Source organism: Muntiacus reevesi, chromosome 2 (assembly GCF_963930625.1).
Source record: "Muntiacus reevesi chromosome 2, mMunRee1.1, whole genome shotgun sequence".
Lineage (NCBI taxonomy): Eukaryota > Metazoa > Chordata > Mammalia > Artiodactyla > Cervidae > Muntiacus > Muntiacus reevesi.
In genome coordinates, this window is record NC_089250.1 from 86,669,538 (window position 1) to 86,689,064 (window position 19,527).

At 45.6% G+C, this 19,527-nt stretch overlaps 1 long non-coding RNA gene across 1 annotated transcript; it reads right to left on the minus strand.

Annotated features, from left to right (window-relative positions):
* Positions 1-464: 464 nt before the first annotated feature.
* On the minus strand, positions 465-8,853 carry LOC136159744 (uncharacterized). Its single transcript, XR_010661507.1, has 3 exons — positions 8,109-8,853; positions 6,943-7,221; positions 465-794 (listed from the first exon to the last, which is right to left on the minus strand). It is a non-coding gene; the product is annotated as an uncharacterized lncRNA (long non-coding RNA).
* Positions 8,854-19,527: the final 10,674 nt, after the last annotated feature.

Consider the following 19,527-nt stretch of genomic DNA (forward strand, 5'->3'; position numbering starts at 1 on the left):
CAAAGTATTGTCTCATTTAATAGTTTTATTCACTAAGAGGTAATTGACTGCACATGTGTGCAAGTTCTATTGGGGCAAATTCCTCACTAAACCTCAACCTTTCCTGAGACCTAAGTGGTCCAAGAAAGGGGAATAATAAAACTAATTTTGCAGGACTGTTATGATAATTAAATGGGCTACATGTGGACATCAGTGAGAAAATGTTTAAAATTTATTTTATTAAAGTATAGCTGATAGAGAATGTTGTGTTAATTTCTGCTCTATAGAAAAGTGGTTCAGTTTTACATATATACACACATATATATTCTTTTTCATTATGATTTATTATAGGATATTGAATAATACAGTTCTCTGTGCTGTACAGTAGGACCTTGTTGTTTATCCATCCCATATATAGTAATTTACATCTGCTAAGCCCAAACCCCAAATCCACCCCTCCCCCGACTCCTAACCCCCATGGCAACCACAAGTCTGTTCTGTGTGTCTGTTAAGTCTCCAGACACATGCCCAGGAGTTGTTACAAAGCAAAGGTGAACATACATGTGCTGGAAACTTTTTCATTCTCCCATCCAAGTACTAACCAGGCCCGACCCTGCTTAGCTTCCGAGATCAGACGAGATCGGGTGCGTTCAGGGTGGTATGGCCGTAGATTTTTTTTCATTCTCATTTTTACAATCCAGGAATTTCAAAATACTTCGGGAGTGTTATGTCACCCGCAGACCTGTTTCTCTCTGTTACTCACCCACAGTTCCTCCGCATTCGCTCTGAGTCTCTGCGGGGTGTCTCTCCCATACCTGCAGTCCAACAGTGAGTGACTCAGCCGGTTGAATAACCCCCTTTTCCCCAGTATGACATGTCAACTTTATTTCACTGCTGTGGCATGTCTCTTGCCCTGTGGCTGATAAACAAGGCAACTCAGTTAGGAAACCAAAGCAAATTCCCTCCTTCTGAGTCAAGGCGGGAGGTCTGCCAATCTAGACCGAGGAGACAAGCTCTTACACCTTGCTCATCGTCTGAAGACGCTGTTCTTCTCTTTCTCAAACTTGCTCCACTCCCCTCACCCCTAGCCATCCCCCCAAAAGAGGCCATAACCTGGGAGCTATTTTTACCTAAAAATTAAATCCAGGGGCAGGATCTTTCGTGTTGCATTTATCAAAAAAAGAGGGGGTTTTTGTTATTGACTTATTTAAAATCAACTATTGGTTTCTGCAAGCGTTTGACATATTTGATGCTTGTAAAACTGGGTTACACTTCAGGATTCTCAGACTGCAGCCCAGCTGGATTGTCTGTGCAGATATGGAAGTCTGTGGTCATGAAGACACCACAATACTATGAATGGGAAAGGCAGTTGTTTGACGTTTCTGGGCCCCATTTTCTTTATCTGGAAATAAGGGTTAAAAATAACTCTTTTTTGTGAGAATTAAGTGAGAATATGCATAAAGTGTTAGTTGCTCTGTTGTGTCCAATTCTTTACAACCCCATGAACTGTAGCCCGCAAGGCTCCTCTGTCCATGGAATTCTCCAGGCAAGAACACTGGAGTAGGTAGCCATTCCCTTCTCCAGGGGATCTTCCCTGTCCAGGGATCAAACCCAGGTCTCCTGCATTGCAGGCAGATTCTTTTATATCTGAGCCACCAGGGAAGCCCAAGCATAAAGCGCATGCAAAAATGTACCCTTGATTTAGATGAAGGTGATTCTGCCCATGGACTTTCTGTGCAGCCCTCACAACAATGCTGGTTTCTGCCTTAATTGTCCCAAATGACAACACAGAGATTATTATGTTTACCATAAAATCATGTTCTCAAAAGCTTAAATTAGTAAAATATAAATTAGTACCACTATTCCAGAGGCAACTTAGCATTTCTATCAAAAATAAAAATTACAAACAACCTATCAGTCCCACAAAGTACATTGGGTAAGTAAATTATTATAAATCTATAAAGAGGGATACCATCTAGGCAGCCATTAAACATCACGTTGTAGAAAAACATTTATTCTTATGGGAACTATTCATTCTGTATCACTCCATGAAATATGCGAACAGTAAAAGAGGATACACTGTTTGATATTCTTTAATAAATAAGAAAGGCACATACACACATGGAAAAAATACTGGAAGGTACCCAGCAAAACATTAATCATAGTTTTCTCTGGTTGGAATCCAAGGGATTTTTGTTGTCTTCCTTTGTGATTTTTCTCTGTTTTACAAGTTTTCTTTCACGACCATACTTTGTTTCTTTGATTAGAAAAAATATGGCTATGAAACCAATCTGGCTTTCAAATGAATGTTATCATTTAATCCATGATCTCCACCTTTAGAATGCTTTAGAAAAGAACTTATAAATGTGTTCACAGGAAGAAAGCTGAGAAGAAACACATCAAAACATGAACAATATTATCTCTGTGTGATGGTTTATGAGTGATTTTGTTTTTCATCCTGCACTTTTCTGTATTCTCAAAATATCTACAATCTGTATGTATTACTTTTAGAAGTAGGAAAAATGCTATTAAAATATCAGTTGAATCATTATTATTTATTAAAAGTAATGTTTTCTTGCTGCCTCCTGTGAGAACAGTGTGGTTGATGTAAGCTTTCTTCGTAGCTGAATTTTCTTGCTGTAAATAAACTAGCTCAAAGAAAGCTTGTGATTCTCAGTTTCAGGATGTCTAATTTGAACAAAATCTATTTTTTCTTTTAAAAATCTTTCATTCATAGTTCGGGGTGATTTTAATTTGTATATATCAAGTTATTCAAAGCTCAAGTTATAAGACACCAGAGGGAAGACGGCTGAATAGCAGGAAAGCCTGAAAATCTTGTGGGCAACTCTGGCCTCACAGGATTGTTAGCCTGATTCCAGATCAAAGGGGCTCGGATAAATGCATTAACTTTAGATTTCTTTTCCCCGAGCCTCAGATCCACTGGACGCTTGCCCATCTGGGCTGAGCCCCGTAGGCAGCTGCTTTTGGAGCAAGGGTGTCTTGAGGTCACATCTCAAGCAGCTCTCCATGTCTGGTCAAACAACCAGAGTGTGTTTAAACATGAGTGATATTTTCAAGGTCAGTGCTGGGTTTCTAGCAAAAGAAAAAAAAATAACTGATATTCAGGATAGAAAACGGGGGGAAAAAACAAATGAAATTCTAGGTCTGTTATTGAAGCTCTCTGTCCAGCAAATAATTTTAGGGGTAACTAGAAGCAGATGAATTTGGGACCAGATTACAGTTTCTCCATCTGTGTTTTTCTCTTAAAGGATGAGTTATTTGTACGTTGGAAAACAGCTCTTATTGACAAAGGTGAACAATGTTGACTTCTTAGCATAAATACCATTGCAGAGGAGAAAATGAACAAGGAAACTTTCCGTTAGTGACATCCCAAGCAGGAGGAGAAGGGGGCGACAGAGGATGCAATGGTTGGATGCCATCACTGACTCAATGGACATGAGTTTGAACAAACTCAGGGAGATGGTGAAAGATAGGGAAGCCTGGCGTGCTGCAGTCCACGGGGTCACAAAGAGTCTGACATGACTGAGTGACTGAACAACACCAAGCCAGGCAGTGGCTCAGCTAGAAATCTGGGAATTATCCTTGCCTTTTCTCTCTTTTATCCCCTTCTCCAATTCCAAACCCTCACCTCTTATTTCTCCCAACTGCCCCTTCTCCAGCTGCCACTGGCATCCTGGCCTTGTCCTGGTGGCCTTCTCAAGGCCCCGAGACCTGTGGGTAGACTCACCCAGGTCCCAGAGCGGTCATATCAGGGCATGCAAACCTAACTACTTCATTCCCTCTTAAAATTTGCTCCTTCTGGGTCAAAATCCTAGCTCTTTGACCTGGCATTTGGGGGTCTTCTCTCTTTAGCCACCTCTACTCCTCCCAGCTCAAACCTGGGCTTCCTTCCATTTCCCGACCCCTGCAGGGCAAGGGTCCTTCCTTCAAAACGCAAACTCAAAGATAATGCTGAGGATTTTAGGACTTCCCTGGTGGTCCAGTGGTTAAGAATCCGCCTGCCAATGCAGGGGACACAGGTTCAATCCCTGGTCTGGGAAGATCCCACATGCCACAGAGCAACTAAGCCTGTGCAGCGCACCTACCAATGCCTGTGTGCCCCAGAGCCCACGCACACAAGAGAAGCCTCCGCAAGCAGAAAACCACACACTGCAACTAGGGAGTAGCCCCCGCTCACCACAACTAGAGAAAAGCTTGTGCGGAGCAACTAGGATCCAGTGCAGCTAAAAATGAATACATACATAAACCATTTTTAAAAACTGAGGATTTTAAAATGCTATCAGCAGGGCCTTAAACTCCAAGCACAGGGCCTGTGTGACTATGGTAAGTCATTTACGAAGCTTCATGTTGTGAACTTTCAAAGATGCGAACAAGTCCAGTCACATACGTTAGTTCACGTGTCTGACTTACATTGCCATGGTGTGCATCCTTTACAAGCGGGCATGTTTTTGTGTACTTCACTGTACAGTACTGAATAGGGAACAGTGGTACAGTGTCTTTGTGTGAAAAGTACTATAAATCTATTATAACATTGTGCCATAGTACCTATACAGTATACTATATACAGCCGTTTATGTTAGTTGGGTACCTAGGCTAATGTTGTTGGACTTACGAACATATTGAACTTACAAACATATTCTTGGAAAGAAACTCCTTTGAATGTCAGGGACTTACTGTGCTCAGGTCACTGGTCCACGAGGCCTGCCCTGCCCCGTGGGGTGTTTACACCACAGTCCCCTCGCTCCTGTGGCACTTAGCCTGGAACACCCTGCCCGTTCTCCACTTCCATCATCCCCTCCTCCTCCTCATTCTTTAAGATTCACTTGGCTTGGGTACCACGCCAAGAAATCCCTCCAGACTTAGCTTCCTACAACCCAGGACTCCCAAGTTGTGGTGTGTCTTCGTCCTCTGAGCTCACTTTAGTCAGTGATTCCTCAAAGATGGGCCTCAACCATCTATGTATGAGCTCCTAGGGCGGTTTTGACAATGACTGAACCACAGGGGTGAGGCCTGGGTACCTGCGAAGCTCATAAGCAGTTCTGTGTGCCCCGTACTGAGATTTGAGGGTGAACGCTCCTGGTCTGGTCTCCTTTGTGGGGTCTCTGCTTCTTTAATATCTGGCACAGTGCCTGGCCCACCCCCATGTGTGCCCTGGCCTCCAGAGGAGCTCCAGAAGTGGGGGAAGTCCTGTTTTCTCTGGTTGGGGGCCCTCCTGGGGGGCGCCAGGCAGGCTGTAGGCCAAGGAGAGTGCAAGGCCCCCAACTGCCAGCATTTCCTCCGAGGTCTCCTTGTTCTTGAATAGAAAGGTGACATCCATCCAGAAACAAGCTAAAAACCCAGGACCCACCACTGACTTGCATCTGGCCCAGAGCAAAAGGCAGCAGTGAACTTGGCCATGGCTGAATCTACCCCAGTTCTGGTCCTGGCATGGGATATATCGATCACAGAAGTCCAGGGACCTGCACCCAAGGCCTGACAGCCCCCTTCCTGCACTCCCAGCCCTGGGTTCACAGAGCAGCACTTAGGATGCTGTAAAGATGCTGTAAAGATGTGGGTGGTGGACCCACTCCAGCCTCAGGACCCAAACAGGGCATTTCTTTGCAGGGAGGGGAAGATGCCACCTTGGGTGATGGTTGGGCAGAAGAAGGGCTGTGCTGTGCCAAGTCGCTTCAGTCGTGGCCGACTCTTTGGGACCATAAGGACTGTAGCCTGCCAGGCTCCTCTGTCCATGGGATTCTCCAGGCAAGAGTACTGGAGTGGGTTGTCATTTCCTTCTCTAGGGGATCTTCCCAACCCAGGGATTGAACTGCATTGGTAGGTGGTTTCTTTACCACTAGGGCTACCTGGGAAGCCCCAGAGGAAGGGCAACCAGCCTGAAATCTTCCACTACTGAAATGTTCACTCCTGTCTTCTCTGTAAGGTGGAGGAGCTGCAAGTACAGCCCAGGGGGCACCTATATCTTCCATGCTGGGCACATCCTTGTCTCAGCTGGCCACATTCCCAAGACCAGCCCAGGGCCCACCCAGATCAACAAGCCCCCCAACAAGCAGGCCATCTCCACTCTCAGGGTCTCCTCATTACCCTCATTCATGGAGTCTGGGGCCCCCAAGCCCTAGGCTCCCATGGTCCTATTTCAGGCATATCTACTCCAAGCAGGAAGACTGCCTCACAAAAACTTGGCCCTCTTTCTCCTGTTTTGATTAGATACAGACTGTTTTTGCTTTGTTTAAAAAAATATTTTTGATTTCTTTTATGGCTGTTGTTTTAAACAGTAGCTCTTTCTAATTAGGGCCATCATCAAATTTGGGTCCATTGCCAGATACACTAGGCACAATTTCGAGTTCTTGAGGAGGCTGTTACAGAAAGGGGAGCCCTGCAGTGTCCATGGCAGAAAGAGGCAAGGTCCCCTGAAGGATCACTTAGTAATTGTCTATGATCCAGTTATCTGGTGGTCTGCCTGTGGTTGCCTGAGCAAGCAGAGGTCTCGTGAATCACAAGGTAACTGGGGCTACTTCTCTGTCAAGTGCTTCAGCCACATACAATTTCTCACTGTTCCTCTGAAATTTTCCTTTATCATCAACATCATCACCCAGTATCAACAGCTTAAATTCACCAAATGATTCATATGTGTGAGGTATGGTGTGGATGTTGTCCTTCAAGAGTCTCATTATATCCTATATTAACCCTGAATATTGTCATTATTAGCCCCATTTATGGATGGGATGATGGAGGCTCATAGGTGCAGGTCACCTGTCCAAGGTCATACAGATATTAGGATTCAAATGCACATTGCACTGTGGCCATAGCGAACCTTTGCATTTACAGTTCCCTCATGGATCACTTCCTTTATATGGCCTCCCTGGTCAGCAGGAAGGGATGCTCAGGATCACCTTTCCTTAGCCCTTCAGGGCAACCACCACATGCAATCACATTTCTGTCTACCTGTTGTTGTTCAGTTGCTCAGTTGTGTCCAGCTCTTTGTAGCCAGGCTTCCTTGTGCTTCACCATCTCCCAGAGCTTGCTCAAACTCATGTCCATTGAGTCGGTGATGCCATCCAACTATCTCATCCTCTGTCATCCCCTTCTCCTCCCACCTTCAATCTTTCCCAGCATCAGGGTCTTTGCCAATGAGTCAGTTCTTTGAATCAGGTGGCCAAAGTACTGGGGCTTCAGCTTTAGCAACAGTCCTTCCAATGAATTCAGGATTGATTTCTTGTCTACCTGTGGTATGATTAAAAAAAAAAAAAAAAAGATATATTTGGCCTTTGTCCTCATTTCCTGGCACAGAGTTCTTAAAACCTTTGGAATTTCCTAGTGATAGGAGTGTTAATCATAACACTTTGACCACACTTGAGTTTATGCTGATGAGATGGCTCATGGGGGTTCCCAGGAAAACCAAACATGTAGTGAGAGGGTTGGAAATTTCAGCCCCACCCCACCTCAGCATCACCTCCATGGAGGTGAGAGGGGTTGGGGACTGAGTTCAATCTCCAATGGCCAAAATGCTTTCATCAATCACGCCTACTTAATGAAACCTCCATAAAATTCCCTAAAATCCAGGAGCTTCTGATCTGGAAACCAGATTCACGTGCTGGGAGAGTGGTGCACCCCAACCCAACAGAGGCTCCTGTGCTGGGGACCCTTCCAGACTTTGACCAATGTAAATACTTCTTCATTTGACTGTTTATTTCTCTCCTTTACAATAAACAATAATCATAAGTCTTGATACTACTGAGTCCTTGTAGTATATTATAGAACCTGAAGGTAGGTCATGGGAGCCACTGAATTTGTAGCTAGCCGCCCAGAAGAGCAAGTGGGCTGGGGACCCCATTTGCAGCTGGTGTCTGAAGTGGGAGCAGTTTTGCAGCACTGAGCCCTTGACCTGGGGTATGTGTGTGTGTGTGTGGGGGGGGGGGGTCCTGAGCCAACTCCAGGCAGTTAGTGTCAGAACTGGACTGAATTGTAGGACACCCTGTTGGTACCAGAGAGACGTGAAGAACTGGTTGATTGGTGTTGGCAAAACCACAGAACCACTGTATTGACCCATGAGCTTCTAGACCTGGGGAGGGCCTAGAGAGCACAGAGCCTCGCAAGTCACAGGTACTCACCACGTTTCACCCATTCATCCGCAACTTCAGGCTCTCAACCTCCAGGTGTAGCTCCCGAAACCTCTCTTTATCTTCAGTTAGTGAAACTGGTGCTATTGGGTTGGGCTCAGAGAGCTTGGCCTTCAAATGAGAGGTGTTAGTTAAGTTTGAGGACTCATTGGTGCTCAGTGATAGAGCAAGGACGGGGCATATCAGCCTCTTGAGTCAGACACCAACCCTTGACCTCACTGTCTTTCAACTTCCCGAAGTCTGCTTCCTTATTCCACGCCACAATTCTGTAGGACCAATGCAAAAGTCAAGTCACCGTGAAGCTTTAGGACACAGTGAAAACGGTTTCCACTCTCTAAACTGGACTCTTCTCCGTCAGCCAGGATAACTGAGGGCAGCATCTCAGCTTTTCCCCATCCACCGAATAGGCCTCTCTGCCTGGAAGCCCCGCTCCCTCTGAAGACGAGAGAGCCGAGGCCAGTTGGGGAAGGAGATGACTCCAGAAAGGCTCCACTGCTGTCAGCAGCTTCCAATGCAGATGATTCACGGGGCCGGCCCGTTCCTCATCACGGAGGCCAACTGGGCATCTGTCATCGGTTCTCTCCTCTCTCGGAAACGGCTTCTTCAAAAGGGTCTGCGGCCGCCAGTGGCGAGGCCTGCTCGGAGCCGCTGGGGTGGTTGGAAGGTGGAGGGAGGAGGGGCGGGGCGGACGGAGGAGGCCTGGGGAGCGGCCGCCCAGCGAGGCCGGTGACAGGAAGGAGCCATCAATCTTGCGCGCAGCGCCAAATATGGCGCTGGGGCTGGAGAGGTAATAAACAACACGGTCACCCTGCGGGCTCGCAGGGAGAGACGCGACAGAGGAGAGCGAGGGGCCGGCCTGACGTCAGCGCGTGCGCTCACCCCGGGGAGCAGGAATCCCGTGTTTGTCCTTGCGGAGCCCCTGTGGGCTTTGCTCTTGATGGGAGCGCCCAAAGCCAGAAGGGGGAAACTAAGGCCGTGGATCATGCTGAAAGGTGTTCTGGCACTGCCCCCGTGGGCTTTCCGAGGGCGTGGTGTGGATTGAGCCCCTCTGTCACACTCTCTGCTTGCTTTTGGCAGCGCCAGACACTCACAGCTGGGCTCTTAGCGAAGAGGGAGCAGATGTCATTGTTGGAAATAGCCAGAACTGTTCTGCGTGAATGGTCTGAGCACATATTATACAAATTTGAATTTTATTTTATTTTTTATTGTAAACACTTGTTGCTGGGGCTTGCCAGGTGGTGCTAGTGGTAAAGAACCCACCTGCCATTGTAGGTAGACATAAGAGATGCGTATTTGATCCCTAGGTTGGAAAGATTCTCTGGAGGAGGAAATGGCAACCCACTCCTGTATTCTTGCCTGGAGAATCCCATGGACAGAGTCTACAGCCCATAGGGTCGCAAAGAGTCGGACACAACTGAAGCGACTTAGCACCTGTTGCTTAGCTATTTTATTTTATTTCGTTATTTTTTGCCCTCGGGGATGTGGGATCTTAATTTTCCAACCAGGGATTGAAACTGCCCTCTGCATTGAAAGAGCCGTCTTAACTACTAGACCACCAGGGAGGTCCCAAATTTTGAGTTTTAGAGATTTCAGGACAGCTGTTTGTAGGGAGCTGGGGAACCCACAGACACCTAAGTCTGGTTCAGGTGACTAATGCCCCCACATAGAAATCTGAGAGCAGAGGACAGTGTTTCCCCCCCAGGGCCGGATGGTTGGCATGTCTCTAAGGGACCGGGGCCACTTGCAGTGGTGTCTTCGAGAATACCTGGCTCCTGCTTTGGCTTCATGAAAAAGGGAACCTCACCCTCTTGCTATGCCTGTGTGTGCTTGGCTTTTGCTTTTAATTTTTATTTTATATTGGAGTATAGTTGATTTACAAGGTTGTGTTAGTTTCCAGTGTATAGCAAAGTGAGGCAGTTATACGTATATTTGGGTTTTCTTAACACTGAGATTTATCAGGGGCTTGCGTCTTATATGACTACTTAGAGGGATAGCTGATGAGGGAGGTAAGATTACATGATGGTAAGAAGTACACAGGATTTTGAGCCAGAAAGACCTGGTTTTGAATCCCAGCTGTGCCCATCAGCACCTGTGAACCCTTTGAGCATCCAACAAACACAGCAAGTTTCCGTGTGTCCATAAAATGGGGTGGTCACTCCCTCTTCGCAGAGTTTTCACGAGAAATAGTCTTCCAGAAGGTAGTGCAGTTCAGTCACTCAGTCGTGTCCCACTCCTTGCGACCCCATGAGTCGCAGCACGCCAGGCCTCCCTGTCCATCACCAACTCCCAGAGTTTACCCAAACCCATGTCCATTGAGTTGGTGATGCCATCCAACCATCTCCTCCTCTGTCATCCCCTTCTCCTCCTGCCCCCAATCTTTCCCAGCAACAGGGTCTTTTCAAGTTCTCAGTAAATTGTAGTTTCTATTGAAATGCATATGGGTTCTTGTAAATTACCTATAGATTGTTCGTGGCTAGAAACTCTCCTTCTTCCTGTACATTTTTGTGGTTCAGAGCTCTTTCCAACAAGCTGTGGCCTTAAAAATGCAGATGCCTTTTGCAGAAGAGAAAAAGCTTTCCAAGGAAAGCCAAAGGGCAAACTGTTCTGATTAGCACAACTCTGTCTGCACTCTAATGCCTGCTCTTGCCTGTCACAGAATGCTGAGCAGGGGTCTGGATCAGAACTGCGCAGAAATGTGACTGTGAGCCTGCCTGACCATGAGACGGGTGCACCACCGTTGTCCTCAATCTTTCCGCCGGTCATCCTCAGTGAAAATGCACTGAAGGTTTCAGAAGCAGCAGCCTGAGGAGTGGGAGCCAGAGGTGGGGGATGGAGAAGATGCAGCTCCTGAGCTGTCCCAGAGTGGCAAGCTTTCCATGCTGCTGATGGCAATGTGGGCACCATACTGGATGCACTAAGGGACGGTCACCATATGCCTTTCATGCCCTCATGTTGATTGGACCCATTCCTGTTGGCTCTCCAAGGTCACTGTCTAAATGGAGAAAATTAGGAGATCCACAGGCATTTACTTCATATTGTCCAAGATGGAAAATTCTTATCCTTTGCCCCAGAAGAAAAATATCTGCAAGGCCATCAGATATTAAGTCTTAAACGTCATGGAGAGATAATGTCCCAGAGCCATATGAGCTCTGATGGACCAAAACAGGGAGGTAAATGAACTAAAAATGGGAAATGAATGAGGACGTCTAAACAGACAGGCAAGCCATTATTAACACAAGAATAGGATTAAACCTAAAGCACGACTTACTAGTTTTAGTTGTGAGTCTGCAATGCATATTTCTCCCACAGTGAAGCTACATTAAGAATAGTAGATTAAATAAATAAAGAAAGAATAATGGAAGAGGGTGACGATTGTCATTTATCACCCATAAAGATCCACATTTCCACTCTGTGGCAACAAAATCAAGGATCTAAATATTAACAAGTAGAACACATTATAAACAGTTATATATTATTATCACTGTAAAGTCATTACAGCAGAAATAAAAACTGTTTTTTATTTTAACTATTAATATTCATCAAATGTTAATGAAAATACCTAACAAATAATTATGAAATACACATTGCTTAAGTAATAAAGATGAAAGAGATGATCATCATGGTGAATATATAATCTGCAAAATAAAGAACATGTCATTAATAAGACTTAATTATGTCATTAAATATTTAATTTTACTTTCACTACTAAATTTTGTTTGCATTTTGCATATTTTAAATGTAAAAAGCTCCTTAATAAGATTTGTCGTTTAGTGCAACAGCAAATGCCAGAGCATTGAAGTTTGACTTATTGTCTTCATCAAATTGGTCAAACATCATTTTATTTATCATTAAATGAAATGAACGACCTTCTTTGAAATTTACTACATGTTATGTTTTATCCAAAAGGGGTTTAATAATTGATTCTAGGTTATACTCACAAAAATAATGTTTTCTAGTGGTGACAAAAAAAATCATTGCTTTCCTTTCACAGTTTTTTTAAAGTGAGTATCTCACAATATCCCCCATTTCCCACTGTTTGTATAAGATAAAGTAGATCTAATTCTGCCTTAGCTTGCTATAGGATAGGTCTGATACCATTCATAATGAGATCATTCATTTCCTGAGGGTTGATCCCTTCACTTACAATTCCCGCCTCTAGATAAATCCTATTTCACAGGTTTAAGGTCACAGCAAGTTAGTTGGTTTCCTGGTATTGGTGAATATCGCTCAAAACTCTAGGACTCCAAATATCTTATAATATTGCTTATACATGGAATCTAAACAAAAAAGGTACAAATGAGCGTATTTACAAAATAGAAGTAGAATCACAGGTGTAGAGAACAAACATGCTTACCAAGGGGGGAGGATGGGGGAGGGATAAATTGGGAGACTGAGGCTGACACATACACAGTACTATATATAAAATAGGTAACTTACAAGGGGCTACTGTTTAGCTCAATACTCTGTAATAACCTATAGAGGAAAAGAATGTAAAGAGTGGATATAGATACATGTAAAACTGACTCACTTTGCTATACACTAGAAACTAAGACAACACTGTAAATCAACTGTATGCCAATAAAAAAATTTTAATAAAAGTAAACACATACATATATAAAAGCATTAAAAAAAAAAGAAAAACAAGAAAAAAAACTCCCAGCCTCACCTTCGCACACAGTGAGAACCTCCTCCGTCTCAAGTGCCCTGTGCAAGGCCTGACTGAGGTCACCCCGTGGACACAGCCAGAGAGGTCCACACAGCAAAGAGGCGCAGGGACGCGGTCTCCATGGCTCAGCGGAGCCAGCGGTGTTCGTCTGTCCCCGTTCACATCGGTAGCTGGAGATCAGCTAGGACCCGTCTACGCCAAACACACGGGCAAATGAAACAAATCCGGGCTCTGCCTGCCACCCCCCGCCCCGGCCCCAGAGATGCCATTTGCAACGCCAGCAGCACACCACGGTGTATATGTATGGGGATCAGGGCGTGACACCCCACTTCTCTCCCACTGCCCCTTCACTACCTGACCCGTGGCCCAGCAGGAGCAGAGATGCTCTGCGGTTGCCAGCAGGTCAGGGTGCCAAGTGCCCGCCTGGGCTTCAGGCGTCTCTGTGCAGTAGGGCAAATGTTGCTTTCTCCCCCTAGCATCTGCGTCTCCTGACCAGCTCCTACTCCCAGTCCTGCAGCTGAGGCAACAGGGTAGAGGCCCAAGCCCAGTTTTTCCTTTGCTGCCAGAAGATAAAGAGCTCTCTGTGGGGAGAGGAAGGCACCCTCCTCTCGTGCACATCTCCTGATGGAGTCACTGCCTGGGGAGTCTCTCCACCTGGACTCCAGGGTTGAGAAGGAAACTGGATGGGGGGGCCAGTGACAGACTGTCCCAAGTTAGGACAGGATGAAAGCTTTCTGGGGTGGAGGGACATTCAGAGCTAAATCCCAAGGTGGTCCCAGGCAGTCCTGGATGGTGGGTCCCCTTGAGGGCATCTTCTAGCCTTATTCCCTTACCCCACCTCACCAGGAGTCCAGAAAGGCAGATCCACTAGAAGACAGATGTCTGTTTGGAAAGGGCTATTCCTTCTCTGACAGTGGCTGGGAAGAATAGGAACAACAGAGAAGAAACCAGAAGTCCCCAGGAGAATTCACTGTTTCCGTCCTCGGGCATAAATGAGGGGTCTGGAGCTCCATCTCTGATCCATTTAGGAACTCAATTACCTAACCTCTGGAGCTTTGGGGAGGCCTGAGCCCTCAGCCCCTGGGAGAGGCCTGTGGAAATATGGACCCAGCCTCCTTCCTCCTGACTGCCAGGCCTGTGCAGGCTCATCGTTATTCAGGCCTATCAGGGCTCTCCACATTTCCCAGTCACCAGAAACTTGCTCTTCTGGGTTTTCCTTTTCTACTTGGCTGGAAGTGCCTGACTTGCATACAGATGGGGAAGGGGTGGCGCTGGGGGGCAGCCGGCTGGTGTGTGAGCCTGTGGATGCCAGACGAACAGGCCTACTTACCCCCTCAGCCACTCTGGTCTTAACTTCCTTCCCCAGGATGTCCTGGCTCTTTTTAGATGAGAGGTCAGGATAGATGGTCAATTTGCCACTTTCAAAGGAGAAACAATGGCCAGAATAGTAATGGGGCGAAGCTCCCTGCCTCCGCCTGCCCACACTTGTCCTAGAATGGAGCCACTTCAGTGACTGCCCCTTTTCTAGCTTCTGCAGGGCGGTGGGGAGTCAGATAGCCTGAGGATTCCTGGTTTAACAGTGGTGCCGGGGTGCTGTTCACTTCCAAGGGGTTCTGTCCATGAAGAGGGAGCCCAGAATCTGTTCTTTGTCAGATTCTTTTCCGTGATAGATTATTACAAGAAACCGAGTGTCATTCCCTGTGCTGTGCAGTATCTATTGTTTATTTTATACATGGTCATGAGTACCTGTTCATCTCAAACTCCTAATTTATACCCCCACCCCTTGCCTTCCCCTTTGGTAATCATAAGCTTTTTTTCTACGGATCATCAAAAAAGCAAGAGAGTTCCAGAAAAACATCTATTTCAGCTTTATTGACTATGCCAAAGCCTTTGACTGTGTGGATCACGATAAACTGTGGAAAATTCTGAAAGAGATGGGAATACCAGACCACCTGACCTGCCTCTTGAGAAACCTGTGTGCAAGTCAGGAAGCAACAGTTAGAACTGGACATGGAACAACAGACTGGTTCCAAATAGGAAAAGGAGTACGTCAAGGCTGTATATTGTCACCCTGCTTATTTAACTTATATGCAGAGTACATCATGAGAAACGCTGGGCTGGAGGAAGCACAGCTGGAATCAAGATTGCCGGGAGAAATATCAATAACCTCAGATATGCAGATGACACCACCCTTATGGCAGAACGTGAAGAAGAACTAAAGAGCCTCTTGATGAAAGTGAAAGAGGAGAGTGAAAAAGTTAGTTTAAAGCTCAACATTCAGAAAACTAAGATCATGGCATCTGGTGCCATCACTTCATGGGAAATAGATGGGGAAAACAGTGGAAACAGTGGTTGACTTTATTTTTTTGGGCTCTGAAATCACTGAAGATGGTGATTGCAGCCATGAAATTAAAAGATGCTTACTCCTTGGAAGGAAAGTTATGTCCAACCTAGACAGCATATTAAGAAGCAGAGACATTACTTTGTCAACAAAGGTCCATCTAGTCAAGGCTATGGTTTTTCCAGTGGTCATGTATGGATGTGAGAGTTGGACTGTGAAGAAAGCTGAGCGCCAAAGAATTGATGCTTTTGAACTGTGGTGTTGGAGAAGACTCTTGAGAGTCCCTTGGACTGCAAGGAGATTCAACCAGTCCATCCTAAAGGAAATCATTCCTGGGTATTCATTGGAAGGACTTATGTTGAAGCTGAAACTCCAATACTTTGGTCACCTGATGGAAAGAGCTGACTCATTTGAAAAGACTCTGATGCTGGGAGGGATTGGGGGCAGGAGGAGAAGGGCACGACAGAGGATGAGATGGTTGGATGACATCACCGACTCAATGGACATGGGTTTGGGTGGACTCTGGGAGTTGGTGATGGACAGGGAGGCCTGGTGTGCTGCAGTTCATGGGGTCGCAAAGAGTCGGACATGACTGAGCGACTGAACTGAACTGAATGAGCCTGTTTCTGTCTTGTAGATGAGTTCATGTGTGTCATATTTTAGATTCCACATATAAGTGATCATATGCTATTTGTCTTTCTCTGTCTGGTTTACTTCACTTAGTATGATAATGTCTAGGTCCATCCATGTTGCTGCAAATGGCATTATTTCATTCTTTTTGTATCTGAATAATATTCCATTGTGTACATGTAGCACATCTTTATCCATTCATCCATCCGTGTATATTTAGGTTGCTTCCATATCTTGGCTATTGTGACAAAGGACTCATTTAAATTAGCTCTTCTAAATACCTCACTATGTGGTCCATGACCATCAAAAGAAGGGCTCTTCCTGATTCACTAAATCTTAGTACTTTTCTGTGCTGGGAAAACACCCAGCTATTAGGTTGAATTGTATCAGTGAAAGAAGGCATATCCTTGCCGCTAAAGTCCTGTTTCTACTCCGGTGTTTTCCCACCATGTGAAGAAATGTACGATTCTAGTTTCTTCATTCACACGGGCCTCGAGAAGTGAGATACTCAAGGACAGACTGATAGACCAGAGCTGGGCAAGGAACAGGAAGTGAGATACCCCCATGGGTATCTGTTCTGTGTTAAACCTGCTGCTGGCTTCACTTTATTTAAGCCTGAAAGCAATTGTGTGACCTAACTACAGTAAGTCCCTTACACACTAATCTGCAAAATTTCAAAGATTCAAATGTGCGTTCCATTAACGTCAGATGTGTGTGAAATTGCAGCTTGCCCCCCATCTCCTATTGCTGACAATCCTTCACCTCTACCATCTCCACCCCCTCCCTCCACCAGGCAGTTGCTCTCTTGCCTGTTCTCTCGATGCCAGTCCCTAGGCACTGTATGCCAGGTGTTGTACTGTGCTACTGTGCTTTTCAAGATACTATCCTGTAAAATTTTAAATGTTTTCTGTATTTTTTGTTTGCTTGTTTTTTATGTATTATTTGTGAAAAGTATTAGAAATCTATTACAGTACTATATAGCTGATTGTGTGTGTGCATTGGGTATCTAGGCTAACTTTGTTGGGCTTAGAAACACACTGGACTTGCAAGGTCGCACTCGGAATGGAACTCATTCATGTGTAGGGGACTTACTGTACTAGTGTTTCCATTTCAAAACTGAGGCAAACTCAGAAAGGTTAAGAAACTGTCTCAGAAAGGGACACTCAGGAAGGAATGGAGAGACAGGTCTTGAACTGGATTTGTCTGATTTCACTGGCACAGAGGCTGAGGATGTTAGATGGAAATTCTCCTTCATCTTAACACAGGTGGGCCACAATTCAACAACAGAAAGAAGTGTTTGAGATCGGCTCTCTGTTCTGTGTGTGATTATTGCTCCCCCAGTAAGACAAGGCCAGTGGTTAGAATCAGTGCAAGTGAAACAGACCTATTTTACGTTCTTCTTTGTGTTCTTTCTTTGTTTTCCTCCTCTTTCTGATGGAAAATTCTAGAGCCTCTTTGTCTAATACAGTAGCCATCAGCCCCATGTAGCCACTGAGCCCTTGAGACATCAGATTTCCAAGACTTAATATGAAAAAATGAATACGAAATATCTCATTAATAATTTCTGGATTGATTTTATTGAAATGATCATAGTTTGGAATTGGATTAACATTTATGTCATCTGTTTCTTTTCACTTTTTTCATGGGGCTAGTAGACAATTTAACATTACGTTATATGGCTTGAGTCTTATCTCTATTGGAGAGCCCCGATCTGCAGCACTGCGTTTGTAAGCCCTGATAAAAGATGGATGGCTTGTTAAAACTCTCCTTGGCCAGAGAAAATGCTTTTACCCCATTAATACTCACACTGAAACAAAATGAGGCTGACTGGGGATGAACACAGCTTGGGCCCCTGCCTCCCTGGCCCTCTGGGATATTCTCGGGGTACTGGCTGGGGCAGCCCATGCCTTGTTCCCTGTATCCACAGCTCTCAACATTCTGGAATGCTTCTGCCTTAAGCCTCTATCCTTTCTTCCCTGAGCAAAGTGCTTCGTCATTCCTCTTCAGGAGGAAGGTAGATGATGAAACCATGACCCAGAAAAATGACCTGATCTCACCAAGGTCATTACTGAAGGTCATGACCAAGCCAAGAAGAACATGTGGTCCACTTTGGAGTTTGCCTCCCTGAGCAGCCTGCAGAGGCTTTTCTGGCTGATAATCTTAGCTGCAGGAAGGCAGGTTCAATACCCAGGCTGGTGGGAACAGGGATTACAGAATCTGTGAGCCCTGAGCCCTCCCCTGCTCCCGGCATTCAGCAGCCTCCAGGCTCAATGACTTTATTTTTCTCCTCTCAGAGATGGAAAGTGCTGTAGTATTCCCCTTTGATGATTTAAAAGTGTTATGTGCCTTTTCCTCTTTCCTCTTTATATCCAGCTCTCTCCTTTCTCTGGGCTGCTTTTACACTTGTTTCCATAGTAACCACCTCTATTGTATCCCTGACTGTGAAGAGAAATCTTGCAGATGTTAGTAGGAATCCAACACCTTGCAGGAGATATTTTGACGCACTGTCTCCTTATCTTCCCGCACTAATTTTCTTGCCTTTCTTCTTCTGACAGCTGCCCCTTCCTCCAAGTACCTACAAGTCCTTGGGGATGGCTCTCCTCCTCCATGTCAGCCTGGGGGTGAGCCGGGAGAAGGGTGATGCTGGAAGAGAAGGCAGAAATCTCTGGGTCTTATTATAAATCTTAATTCTTCCCATGACTTTGACACAACGTGCCAAACCTAAAACCTCTCAGGGGTGAAATCAAAAGCGCCGAGGCCTGAGAACAATGGGGTTAGGCACTCCAATGGCTGTTAGACAAGCATCCTTACCTAGAGGTTGGCAGAATACACAGAGGCTGTCTTGGCCATCTTGAATATATACCCCACCCAGCCGTCTCTCCAGTTCCCATCACCTCCATCCCAGCCTCATGAAAATCTCATGACCGTCTCTGTACACTTGAATGTCTTCATTCTGTGTATTTCCCTTGGGTCTCCAAGCCTTCTTTCCTTATTAGTTTGGAAAGAAGGGCAGACGTGCAAATACAACACACACACACACACACACATACGAATCAGGGCTTTGAAAACCCCCAACAGCATCATCACCCACCTCCCTCCCAGAGCCAGGCTCAGCTGGCCAGCTTGGAAGGAAGGAGCATAGGTCTCCATCACTGACCTCCTGAAATTGTTTGAAGATCCTTTGCCCATTCCTCCTTGGAACTGGACATTATTCTTTTGATTACACAAGCTTGACAGCCTGATCATAATAAACATGTAACTGAAGAGAACCTATTCCTTTCCAGCGGCATTATTTATTCACCTAAAGCAAAGGCTGTGCTATATTTAGCATCTGATGTCAGTGGGTTGTTTGATTTCTTGGAAATTGGCAGGAAGCCACCTCTCACATGATATATGAAATCACTGATAAATGCTTCTTTTCACCAAAAGAAAAACAGCTTAATAGATGCAGCCCTTTTCTGCTCCCCTTCCCCTCCTCCCTCTGTCTCCTCCACCGTCCTCCCGCCTGCCTTTCCTTTCCTCGTCTGAGATTCGTCTTTCTGTGGCACAGCTCAGCAGAGCCTGTGAAGTGGAAATGAGTTGTTCAGTATCACAGGGCAAAATGAGGCTGTTGGGATGCTCAGGATGGTTTTTTTCCTCTCCTAGATCCTGGAAGGCTGCCAGAGCGCCAGTGAATCAGACGCACACACACAAAAAGGCAAATCTGTACAGCCGTGGCTTTATGGGGCCCAGTATTTATGGTGGAGCACTAGCTCCGGGTTGCTGTTTTGCAG